This window comes from Dipodomys ordii, unplaced genomic scaffold (genome assembly GCF_000151885.1).
Source record: "Dipodomys ordii isolate 6190 unplaced genomic scaffold, Dord_2.0 Scaffold90, whole genome shotgun sequence".
NCBI lineage: Eukaryota > Metazoa > Chordata > Mammalia > Rodentia > Heteromyidae > Dipodomys > Dipodomys ordii.
This window is the reverse complement of record NW_012267306.1, coordinates 7,698,482-7,712,441: the sequence shown is the minus strand read 5'-3', so window position 1 is coordinate 7,712,441 and position 13,960 is coordinate 7,698,482. Positions and strand designations below refer to the sequence as shown.

At 33.3% G+C, this 13,960-nt stretch overlaps 1 protein-coding gene across 1 annotated transcript in view; it reads right to left on the bottom strand.

Moving 5' to 3' along the window:
• Sema3a (sema domain, immunoglobulin domain (Ig), short basic domain, secreted, (semaphorin) 3A) overlaps positions 1-13,960 on the bottom strand; it is a 228,431-nt gene that overhangs the window by 172,666 nt on the left and 41,805 nt on the right. The window lies entirely within an intron of this gene.

Sequence of the window (13,960 nt, the reverse complement as noted above, 5' to 3'; positions counted from 1 at the left end):
CCAGATGACACATAAAACAACTTTGAGCATCAGATAGAAGAAAGTATAGAAAAAGAACTACCTTAGCTACAGATTGGGGAATTATTTTATAAGAGTTAGTGTGAAAGTAAAATTAGACAATGAATGTAGTGTCTAGGACAATAGTTTGCATACTAATAGTTTTCACGGAATTAAAGACTGACTCTTTGTATAAGTACAGGTAAAATGCAAGCATGTTTGAACTGTTTGACCAGACATAGGAAATTAGGGTCCAGATGGAGGATATTGAAAGCAGTTGTATACTTTTTAAAGTTATTTTTAAAAGAGTGCTGTTAGTCAGACATTTTTCATTGCCTTGATAAATCCATGTGGAAAATGATTTAAGGTAGCCAGTATTTACTTTGGCTCACAGTTTTAGAGGTTTCAGACGATAATTCCACTGCTTTTAAGGCTTGTGGCAAAAAGGTAGAAAGAGCCTGGGGGAGGGGAGCAGCAGAGAAAAGATGTTCACCACATAACAGCCACGAAGCAGAAAAAGACTACAAAAACGACCCATGGGCAAGGTAATCCCTTCAAGGGCATGCAATCAGTGGTGTCTCTGTAAAAATAGTTTATTTTTTTTCTTGCTTTGAGACATTAGCAGATCCTCTACCACTTGAACTATACTCCCAGCTATCTTCTCAAATTTGGAATATCAAACAAGTATTCTGGTTTTACCTGGTTTACAAATTATGTAATATTTTAACTACTTGCTTAGTGACTAAATGAAAGATGTATTAATTGTAAAGGAAGACTAATAATTACTTCCCAGTGTTATTATTATCACCATTATTATTATGCTGTGATATAAGAAAATATAGGCAATAAGCATAAGAGTACATGCATTTGTTAGAAAAGAATCAATTCATATTTCTTCACTATTATTATTTTTAAGTAGTTGTACAAACAGTTACAATTTTGAAGGTCAGGTTACATGCATATAACTTCAAGAAGTAGTTATCACCAGCTATAAATTACATTCTCTTATGATAAAGTTTCAAAATAAAGTTTCAAGTTTTATATATTCATATAAAACTCTAAACTTTTGAATTAGATTTATTTTAGTCTAATAACATATAGCATAATAATAAATTATCATAGAACTATTTTGTAATCAAAATATGCAACAAAGTAACCATGGGAGAAGCCTAATTATTTATAATGAGTCAGTTCTAATGTTACTGTCAATTCACTTATAGATGTTCAGATGTTCCTTGTCTTCCTATGTTCTTTAATGTAGATACTTTAGGAAAATAATAAGAGATTGGAAATAGAAACTCTTAGTACCATCATTATCATTACACTATTTAAGATGTTTAAATTTATTTTATGAACTAATGTTCTTAAACAGTCATGTCAACACATAGAACATAGATGGGAAAATTTACATCATCATCAGGCATGATGATTCACTTCTGCAAAATACAATTGTATATTTCCTGTGGTGTTCTGATTATTTTAATGGTAAGCAGATTTAAAGAGATGATTACATTGCAGTGACCAGGACAAATGCCCCAAAACGTGGTGAAATGAACAGTCATTATAGAATGCAGGAATGTCTACAACTCAATTTTTATAGTAGGATGGAGACTCCTATAGACTTGACCTTCAACTTCAAACAAGAGTCACTCTGTTCTTTTTAATTTTGACTTCAGCTACTCTCTCTCTTTGGCTCTCTCACACATCTCTCAACTTTTATGGTACGAAAGTTAATAGGACCTCACAAGTTGTAGGGCTCAAATGAATTGCCTGCATTCATTGATGTCTTTAGACTTGTTTCCTTTTCTCATGATTTGAACTTTGTCCTTTTCATGCAACAAACATCCTGCTTAATCCAGTCATATACTAGGACTATAATATGGCAAAACATTCTGACTAAATGATAACCACAACTAGATATTTGTAAATATTGGAAAGTACTGTAAGTTTCAAAGAATTTTACATCTTATACTTTAGTACTTCTTAGATCCTTCTCTTTCTTTCTCTTTCTCTCTTGTCTCTTTTAGTGCCCAAAATGTTTCAAAGCAGAGTTCACAAATTTTTGTTTGAAGAAAATAAAGTAATTTTTATTGTCATTATAATTTAAACAAAATGGCAAGAAGAAAGAGCATTTTATTTTTCTACTAAAATAGAAAGGGTGGGATCATAAAACAAAGGAAGCCAGGTGCCTGTGGCTCATGCCTGTAATCCTAGCTACAAAGGAGTCTGAGATCTGAGGATCACAGTTTAAAGCCAGACCCAGCAGGAAAGTCTGTGGAACTCATCTCCAATAAGCCACCAGTCAACTAGAAGTGGTGCTATGGCTCAAGTGATAGAGCACTAGCCGTGCGCTGAAGAGCTCAGAGACCGCTCAGGCCTAGATTTCAAGCCCCTTGACTGTTAGGAAAAAAAAAAGAAAATATTTAGAGGTGAATAAAATTTCATAATGAGATAAATCACATTGTTTTCACCTTATTTGTTAACTCACCAAGTACTAGTTTCTAATATTCTACTACTCAAACTGGGGACAGTTACTCTTGCCTATAATCCTAGCTACTCAGTAAGTAGAGAGAAGAAGGATTGCAATTCAAAGCAAGCCTAGGCCATAAAGTTCACAAGACCCAGATTCAACAGTGAAAACCAGGTGTGGTGATATGCCTTTCAGAGCAGCTACGACAGGAATGATAGAGGACTTAGGGCCCAGGCTGGCAGGAAGGGAGAAGGTAGAGGGAAAATGGAGAGGAGAGTGGGCAGAGAGATCCTATCTTAAAAATAACCAGAGCAAAAAGGATTGCAAAAAGTTAGCATGGTAGACTTAGTAGAATGCTTCTGTCTGATGCTAGCATGGGGCGTGGGCAAAAAAAGTCCATAAGACTCCATCACTAAAATAACCAGCAAAAAGGCTGATGGTGTGGCTCAAGTGGTAGAGTACCAGCCAAGCAAACAAGCGAGTGAAGCATGAAGTTCTGAATTTAAACGCTGGTATTGACAAAAGGTATGTTTCCATACTTTATCAGAGGTGAGATTCTTTCTGCTTCCTTCATATTGTCTTTCAGAACTATAGAATATTCAAAACCGATAATTCAAAAGTTTGATTATCACTCATTACTATATAACAATGAAGTTAGTTAGACTCTTTAATATTTATATGCTGTTGTTCAGAATAGTTGGTCTTCTTGAACAACAGTAAATCTGGGAGCAATCTCATCTAAAACCATACAAGTATTCTGACATATGCTAAATGTATATCTTCCAAGACAGACTTCCTCCAAAGACCAAACAAAGACTTACTAGAAACTTCTATTTAGATGGTGCACAAACATCACCATGTCTGCATGACAAACAAAACTCACTGAATTGTTTTCTTTCCATTATAGCTTTCCATGTGTTTTAAGATGGTTTTGACTTTCCTCTCATCCATAGAGGTGTGTGTAATCTAGAGCCTCTTCTTCACCCACAGATCCAATTAATCATTTATTATACTTTTGCTTAACACAATAATTTGTCCTGAATTTTCCTTTGATCACCTAACCACTGCCAGTTTCCTAGTTTAACTCTCTACAATATCTTCCCTGAGCATTTGTAAGTCTTCAGTGACTCTCTTCTAATAGAACATCATCTACAGGGCTACATCAATGAGCAGGTGATACAGTTTTTCCAGAGAAAACTTTCCACAGTGACGAGGCCATTTTTTTCTATCTTCTTCTCTGATCTCATGGAGAAGATAATGGAAAGAAAACAGGAACCAGAGAGAAAAGTTGCACAGTAAAAAAAGAGAAGAAATTACTGAAGGAATTTCATACTATTAGAACATATGAAATACAGAGAACCTTGAAAGATTTTGATGTCAGATGATGAAGTCTTGTAGAAATCACTATATATTCTAGGTAAGAGAGCTTTAGTAGTACAAAGGTTAAAAAATCATAAATATTTCATCCACAAGTGGTTTTATTAAAAATTTAACCTCTCAAAATGTCTGAGTCTAATATTGTTAGAAAAAAGGCATGTATCATATTTATTTTATTTTATTTTTGCTGATCATTGGTCTTGAACTCAGAGCCGAGGAGCTAGTCCCTTATCTCTTTTGCTTAATCCTAGCACTCTACCTCTTTGAGCCACACTTCTACTTTTAGTTTTTGTGTAATTTTTGAGACAAGCATTGAGTTTAAAAGTTATCACCCATTTTCTCTGGTCCTGTGTTTATGATTTCTTACAGCTTTCATGTAGTCTCTCCATCCTAATACAAATAACCAGGCCATATTTAAAATGTAGTACTTTTTATACAAACAGAACAAGACAAGACACTGGCACCCACATCCAGCTGCCTTACCTTAGTACCATCTGACAAAACTTGCAGACCCTAGTCTTCCCTTGATATCTTATTTTATATCAGTTCCTATAAATTCAATTTTAAAGGCCAATTGCCTCTTCTGTAAATGGGGCTTGCCACTGCTACTTGTAGTTCATTTTCCCACGTTTTTGCTTCAGGGAACAATTAGAAGACATCTCTCACAAGAAAAGCTGGAGAATTAGCAGATATTATTCTCTCTTTTGATGTCCCATAGTGCTTCAATTAAAATACATAGAGATAAATTAATTGCATGCAGGTCTGCTACAGGAGTATTAGGGACATGTCTTAGATATAAAGGTTAGCCCAGTGCCATATGAGTCAAATTATACATAGAGGAAGTAGTTAAGTAGATAATCAATCACTGAATCTGAGAGCTGGAAGGATCTTTATGCCTACTGACTAAAAGCCTGACTACTTGGCTTTTGCAAAGTACAAACTGACTTTACCATTTGTAGCTGAAAAAAAATAAGCTTCATTATCTAGAGAATGAGTTCCATATTCTTTCTCAAGGAATATTTTTGAAAAATTATCTTAAATTTTCTCGTTCCCTCTTCTATTGTCTGATTCTTTGTCTCTCCATCTCTGTTCATGCCTGTCTTTCTGGGATCTGCCTGATCACTTTCATTAAACATAGTTTTTGCATAGGTATATAGACAAAATATTAAAGTTGAAAACAATTTACAAAATAACTAATGTGTGACATATATTTTAAATTCTTATTGAAATAATCCATACAAGTAAATAAAATTTTAAAGAATAAACAGTTTATTAGAAAATAGACATAATTTAAGTACAACTAAATGTTTTAACAGGAATCAATATGTTTAATTCAAATAAGCATAATTATCAATCACTCATTTCTGTGTGAAATTATTAGCCAATAAAAATTTTTGAATTACAGATTCTTGAGAAAAATAAAACTCATCTCTTTTGTTTTTATTTCTTTGAGATGGCCAGTAATCCAAACACCAAAACTTGCTTCAGATTCTTTTGTTTTAAGTATCACTCAGGCCATCTTCAAATGCCAGTGACAGTGAGCACTGTGTTACCTTCATCAAGTGAAAAATAGGGGGTAGAGTGTTACATGCAGTGTAAAATCAAATTCTTCTGACAGATTTGGCCACTTATATATGGCACAGACCATGTGTGTCCTTCAAGTAACAGGATTTCATATGACTATAAAAAAGTGGACTTTTTATTGGCATATGTTAAATTTTACTTGGTAAAGACTTTCATTGTGAAATTTCCATGCTCTACAAATTGTATACTACATTTTCCAGGAATAAGGGTGGGAAATAATTCACATAGGGAAAATCGTATAGGATAACCTACTGAGTCACCCATTATGTCTTGTTCAATCACTTTTATAAACATTTCTTAGGAATGATTTATTCAAATTGTTAAAAGGTTGAATAAAATGAGCTTTGGTGAAGAAAAAGAACTGAATATATATCCAGTGTTTTTCCATTCATGCAACACATTTGCCTTATGAAAGGAAGTCTTCCTTTACTGACAATCTAGCTCAATTAAATTAAAAAAGTACTAGATAACACATTTATTTCAGTGTTTGTAAGTGCTCCTGTTTGATTTTATAGCTAATTTTTTACAATTGATTTTATATGACTCCGTTAATAAATTTTTGTTATAAGATGAGGATCTGGTCATAGAACACCTAGGAGATCATACAGACATACTCAAAAAAGTAACCAAATCACAAGGTTAGGGCTCCCTCCCTCCCTCCCTCCTTCCCTCCTTCCCTCCCTCCCTCCCTCCCTTCTTCCCTTCCTTCCTTCCTTCCTTCCTTCCTTCTTCCCTTCTATTTTTGCTTCTTTTTCTGGAAGGAAGCAGATAATAGCCATATTGAGTCTTATCCTGTTACTTTACCTAGACTAGATAATTATGAAGGTTTCTGGCTTGCTCATTAAATGATTTTGCTAGAATGATGGCTCTCTGAAGAATGGGAAGGTGGTCAAGGGTTGTGTAGGGAAAATCAGTGAGACAAAAACACCTCTAGAAGAAATTGTATATTGCATTCTAGGTACAATGCAATCCCAGTGACAATAATGTCCTAGGTATGATGACACATTATAAGTTTTTCTATAATATAATAATGCATTTTAACTTTGAAATGGGCATGACCTAGTGAGCAATTAAAGTTATATATACATACATACATATGTATATTAATAAAATCAGTGTATCATACACTGGTATATAATTTATACACAAATAAAAGGAAGAATTGGTATTGGCATATAAATAATTTGAATAAAATTATGTTTTTATATATCTAGCTCTGTCTAATTTTTTGGCAAAAATCATCTGGTTGAATTAATTCATGATATTTTGATAGACAATTTAGACATTTATCTTATGTAGCAAATGAGATATATATATATATATATATGCTCTATCTTATTTTCCAAATATTTTCTACAGTAAACATAATATTTCAAAAATTGAATGATGTTTAGAAATGTTTGGAAATTTAAATATATATTGTGAGCCAGGTTTAGCTTATGATCTTTAAATACAATTCATGATTCCCCAGAATAAAACTAAAAATCCAGCTAAGTTTGTTGAAAATCTCAGCTCTCCCAGGGCCCATTAAATCAAGCACACCTCTGCACCAGATAGGGCAATAGTCAGGAAAGATTCTCAAGCAGTGCAGGACATATATAGGCATTTATTCTCAGAGGGACAAAGGACCAATTCAGAAACAGATTTACTTCTATTTCAAGAGGGAGGAGAAAGTAGTATAAGTTTATTTTATTAAGCTTCTTCCTGTATTTCATTAACGATGTAATTATGTATCTTTTACAAAAATAAAGCACTGACAATAGTGTAAGAATTATAAGTAATGATTATTTAGAGTGAAATATGATCCTTTCATTCCTGTTGACCCCAACATTCATAGTAAATGAGGCATGCTCATAGGTATCAAGGAAGGAAAGAACAGTGTAAAATTTTGCCTTATATATGACAGAAGAGTGTTTATCTATTATTGCTACCATATTTAATAGATTCTCTAAACATCCAAAGTGAGCAACTATGGAAAACTAAAGTGTCTAGAAGTCTTAGTTCTTTCATTCCATGTTACTTGTTACTTTTTTTTTAATTATAAAGATGCTGCACAGAGGGGTTAAAGTTGCATGAGTAAGGGACATTACTTGTTGTGTATTACTTGTTGATCATTTCAATGCAAAGAATGATAAGCTTCTTTGCCAATTGCTTCTTTATAACAAGAGATTGGGTTTCCCTCATTTGTAATAACTAGAAAGTGTTTATCATATTTATAGCAGGGGATCATAATAAACCAATTGCTAAGTGCTTAGGACCATATATAATGAATCATATCAAAATGAACTCCAAGAATTGGAAACAAGAAGTTCTTTTTATATCCTGTATGAAGTTTTTTTTTCTGTTTTTGTTTTCTGCACCCTTTGTCTTGTATATAATCTTATCTGACCCATAGAAGGGAAAGAGAATCACAGAAACAGCAAGGAAACGGATGAACTCAGACAACAATGATACTCACTAGACAATATTGGAAATAAACTTTACAACGTGGGCCAGGGTTGGGAGTGGTAAGCATGAGAAAATGAGGGGGGTGGGTAAACAGTGTTTTTTTTTTTTAATGTACTCATTACCTTATTTTTGTAACAGTAACCCCTTGTTCATCACCTTTACAGTAAATTTAAAAAAAATTGAAATAATTGCTTTTTTAAAACTGGTAGGCATATTTTAAGTTTCTCCTGAAATTATAAATTACTATTAAAATAAAAACCTATATGCATCTATCTCATAAAAGTTGTTATAAAACCTGATATTTTTTATTTTGTTGTGTCCCTAAGTGGCAATACATGTTTATAATTTTATAGATTAAAAAATGACATTATATTTTATGTAAGGAAATAATTTAAAATACTCATTTTTGGAAACCAGTAGAATTAAGTAAGAGAAAAAAGTATCTACGCTTATCTTACTGTTACTTTACCATTTGTACATATTCAAAGTGAAGTTACCTGTAATCTTTTTTTTATCATTTCCAAATACTGAAGCTGAATTTATTATTTCACCAAAAATTTAAGAAATCAGGTTAACAATTAATTCATAGCTGAGTTTGTTCGATACACTTAATGACTTCGACCTCACCCAGCAAAGCAGACTCTAAAAGATGGTGTAACTAACTGTTGGTTGAGCTCTGGAGTTTATCAACTCTGTGTTGCCACTGCCTTGGCTGTCAAGCACAAGTAAGTGATATTTCTGTGAAACCTTTGATTCAGGGAGCTGAAAATGCTTTGGTTATAGAAGTACCAATTATCAGCAGACTTGAAGTTAAAGTGGTGTGTCACGAAAAGCCCATCAGCCACAAACAAGCAGTTGGTTAACATCTTTGTAGACATCAAAGAAAGAGGGAGCATTTGTGGGATGGTCAGGTCACTTGCAGGACTCAGAGGAAAACAGTACATGTGGATTTAATACAGTGCAAGCAGACATATCCTTGACTTTGGAGCACTCTCCTTATAATCACAGCAATCAAATAACAATAGAAAAACATGATTTTTTTTCCATAGAACGATCATAAAGTATATTCTAATGAGTTTTAATCTTTGTGTCAAATGGGCTCATATAGTTGGCCTTACATTACATTTTGCCTTTCTGCTCCTAAACTTTTGTTGTTATTAATTAAATCTACTAAGATGAACAAGTGAAGATTTAAGATGTTATTGTGGAATTAAATTTTATTTATTTCTATCTGTACTTCCTTTCTGCATTCAAGCCTATTTGTATAGTTATTCAAAAAAAATAGAAAAATTATGTTGGCATAAAATCTGAAATATCCCTAATAAAATTTAGAACTTTTTTTTCATGTAACATATGGTGTGTATGTGTGTGTGTGTGTGTGTGTGTGTGTGTGAAAATTTATGATTTGTTGACTCTGCTTCTTTAGTGGATGAAAGTAAACATAAATGTAAATGAATAAATGATTCTTGGCTTACACATTCATAAAACACTAGTTTTATGACCATTTGATAGAAGAAAGAGTTCTATGAGGTAAAAATGAGTTTAAAGTATTAATGCACATTTCCTGATCTTATAAATTAACATATTACAGACTTTGGGAGCTCTAAGTGAACAAAATTTTTATTTTAAAGGTTTATTAAGCCCAGAGTGTTTCTGAACTGTGTATAATGTAAAACCTTTTCTTATTTTCTTGTAGCAATAATCTAGCACTTTCTACTTTAGTTATTTTTCAAAAGAGGTCTTGTATTATTTGTCCCAAGTCACACTCCTACTACTGAAATCTCCTGAGTAGCTGGATTACAGGTACACATCACCATAGTCAGTTTTTGTGTGTGTGTGCCTGTGTGTGTGAGCATGTGCATGCATGTATGTGTATGTGTGGTGTAACTGAGATGAGATCTTGTTAACTCTTTGCTTAGAGTAAGCTTGAACTACAATCCTGATCTCTGTCTCTCAAGTACCTGGAAGTACAGATGTGAGCCACTATACTTAGATTTCTTTAAGCTGTTCTTGTTGTTGTTTCTTTTTGTCAGTTATGGGGCTTGAACTCTGGGCCTGGACACTGTCCCTGAGCTCTTCAGCTTAAGGCTAGTGCTCCACCACTTGAGCCACAGTGCCACTTCCGGTTTTCTGAGTGGTTTATTGGAGATAAGAGTGTCATGGACTTTCCTGCCACCTACGACTCTCAGATCTCAGCCTACTGAGTAGCTAGAATTACAGGCGTGAACCACCAGCATCAGGATCTTTAAGTTTTTCTTTAAAAAAAAAAATTTCTGGAGCTGGGAAGGTGGTTCAGTGGTAGAGCGCTGGCCTTGCATGCATGAGGCCCTGGGTTCAATTCCCCAGCACCACATAAGTAAAAAGAAAAAAAGCCGGAAGTGGCACTGTGGCTCAAGTGGTAGAGCACTAGCCTTGAGCTGAAGAACTGAGGGACAGCGCCCAGGCCCAGAGTTCAGGCCCCACAACTGGACCCCCCCAAAAATAACAATACTTTCTTTAATTTGGAAAGTAACAGTACTGCAATAATCATGCCTTTCAATTTTAGTAGATTTGTTAATGCCGTTTCAACTCATGTTTTTGAAGTACAAGTTTCCAAATGAAAGAATAAAATGATAGAGCAGTGAGCCACGATGATGAAATGAATAAAACAAATATTTAATCTCTGACTCAGCTGAAATTAATGAATTCATATTGTCTGAATTTAAATATTGGATGGTTTCCTAGAATCTCAATCATATGACTAGAACTGAAAAATAAAGCATAAGCCACTTTATGTTTTATGTCACTTTTAAGAGCTATTTTTTAAATGAAACAATATACCTAAATCAATATATTTTGGGATCCAGTCTTTCTGTTATTGATTTATCTGTAAGAAAAAATATGGTTTTATGCTGAAGCAGCATGTCTGAAATGCTTGATCCAAATGTGTACCTCTCCTTGAGAGTTGTGGAATCCTTAAAATGACAGTAGCTAGTTTAATTCCATTTGTGTGGAAGACATTACATTTTAGAAAAGCAGCTGTTTTTTATGGAATAAGTCCAGATTTTCTCCTCAGGATATAAACCAGTGACCTCATACTTCCAACTCAAGACCTATCTATCAACACTCTTTCCCATGCAAGATTTTCATTACATAGGATTCCTCGTAGGGTTGGATCACCATATCCAGGACTACATAAAATGGTGTCTCTTTTAATTAAATTCAAATGTGTTCAACTCCCATTAGATTTCTACAGCTATGTTTTTATTTACTCCGTACTTGCAGGAAGTATTGGGATGTATTATAACTCTCATCAACCCCTGTACATTACTAGTATATAGTTTACCCATAATTAGAAGTTGATGGGGCTATGAAGCAGGTGTGCTTCATTCTTGTGAAATAACTTGACACAAAAAGTGAAAAAAAACTGAAAATAAAACCAACAACACATGACCTCCGATAGGCCTTTTTTTTTTTTTTCCACTTTGGGAATATCCTTTGGTTAGATTTTAAATGGTTTCAACTACACGAAACATTGTTTAAGGGGTTACAAAAAGCAATCTTCTTGGTTTGTGGTACTCTATTCTCTGTACACTCATAACCTAATTTTAATCTGGTAGAGATGGATAAGAAAGGTTAGAAGGTCAAAATGACATATATTTCTTTTCTACATTTTCAAATAAAATAATCTATAAAATATACACTGTATTAACGAGATCTGAAGATTTTGTTCATTATGTTAATGATTTTTGTTGTTGAAACAACAATTTTTTTACCTTGATATTTCTAGTATAATTGTAAAGATAGGCAAGATTTTAAAAGTTCAGTTTTTACTCTGAACACTGTATTTAACCCTCCATGTGATTTATGACAAGGCTACTGACAAGAATCCCTCCCACCCTCCTCTTTCTTTCTTTCTCTGCCTCTGTCAGACACATGTAAAATACTTGCCCCTAAATATTTCTCAGACAAGCTTAAAAGAAAAAGAATGATGTCATGTCTGAATACTTTTAAGCCCTTTTATTCTGAAAATGCTATAATGATTGTATTTTTCTAACTTTCTACATAACTTTTGCTAATTGGGATTTTGCAAATTATACCAATGCATTATTTATTTCATTATCTGAATTAAATGCATGCATCTGAAAACAGCAAAGACTTAAGGAAAGATGACAAGACATTGAATTCTGATTTCCTTGGGTATATATTTAAGCACAATGTACCATTATTTAATTTTTGCTTCTGCTATAACAATTACTTGGTTATTTGGACTCAATTATGTTTGAAACTGCCCCTAGTCATCCTGATATTACAAAATTAGTCTTACAAAATTTTACTTATGAATCTCAGAAAGTATGGTACTTAGCTCTTGGACTACCCTGTGACTTTAAGTTATCTTCCAAATTTTCCATTAGAAAAAAATAACTATACAATTTAGGGTAAAATCACACTCTCTTTTGTAGGCTACAAAGATAGTACTATCACTTCATATTTATTAGCTGAGTGGTTCATGAAAAAATATTTCTAAAATGTACATTCCTTTTCTATGCATGTGGCATGCTTCTGTGGGAAAGTTTGTGTGCATCTAAGTCTGTATACATTGAAGATACACATGTCAAAAAGACATGAAATGTATGTGGAAAGGTTATGTTTTTAACATCTGTGTGTTCTAGTAGTAAGATTTTTCTCACTCTGTATATTTATTTGAATAAAAATCACAATCTTCCATCCTAACCCATAAAATGTTAATCCTTTCAAGAACATTTCCATTTCTTTTGTTAAACGTGTTCTGTATAATATTATCACAGAGCTGGCTTCACAATGCATTATTATCAGATTCTTATTTGTGACTAACCTTTTAACCTACAGTATTATGGCTAGACTTGAAATGTCTTATTCATGACAGCACAAGTTAAAATGCATGTGTACAAATCTTTATCTTTCTCCTTTCAATTCTTAAAACCTGAGCAATCAGAATTGTAATTTGAAGCTTGGTACATTTTCAAGTGATTGAATGTTCTGTGCAATGTCACCATTGAATGAAATATACACACCAGTAACAATAGTACAGTTCTGATTGCAGTTGCAGCAATCCTGAGAGTTGAAATTCTGAGTATTAAAATGTATGATTTTTCCTTTGCACTTGGTACTTCTACTTCTCCAAAATTGTTACTGTACTTCACAATGTGTATATTTATGATGAAATTCAGGTATAACTATTACCTACAGATAGTTCTCCATGTATGAAATGACACATTTTTACAATACCATACTACAATTTCGAGAAATAAATACCTATCTTCAGAGACCTCACATACCTTGAGTTCAGATATCTGTTGAATAACAATTTGAGAATTCATGTGAAAGGTTAGTTTGGTATTGCTGATAAACACACACAAGTTAATAACTGTAAAGTTCCAGAGACTCTGGGGAACAGATCTGCTAGGGAAAAATTAAAAGGTAAATGTTCCATTCCTATTCCTATTCCTTTAATTGATTTTACGTAATTATGAAAGTATAACTAACAGTCCTTCTAAAAAATCTAGAGCATATAGCTAGTTCAAACAATTCTAGTATTGCAAGGTATTTTTGTAGTTTGTTTTCACTCAAATTTTCTTTGCTTGTAAAGATGCTGAACAGGGGGTTATGGTTACATGAGTAAGACAATGAGTACATCATTGTCCATCGTTGTTATCCCTTCCCTTGTTGCTGTCCCACTTTAACTTGTAAGGAAATTGATAGAAAGATCATAGTTCTTGCAATTACCTAAACTTAAAGGTCATAGTCAATTCTATCCTTGTATCTCAAACCTACACACATTTCTCAATTGCTACCAAGACCATCTGAGTGGTCGTTTCCTACAATAGGGTAAGAGAATTCTAAATAAAGTTTTTAATCTACTCTTCAATGCATTCCATAAATAAGAATCAAAGGATTGTCTTAAAACATGAATCATATATACTTGGAACTCAAAAAATTAAACCCCCCAACAACAAATCCTCAAAGAAACAACTGCCCAATAAATAAGTGGGCGAAAGATTTAAAGAGAAACTTCTCTGAAGAAGAAAGAAGGAAGGCCAATAGATACATGAAGAAATGTTCAAC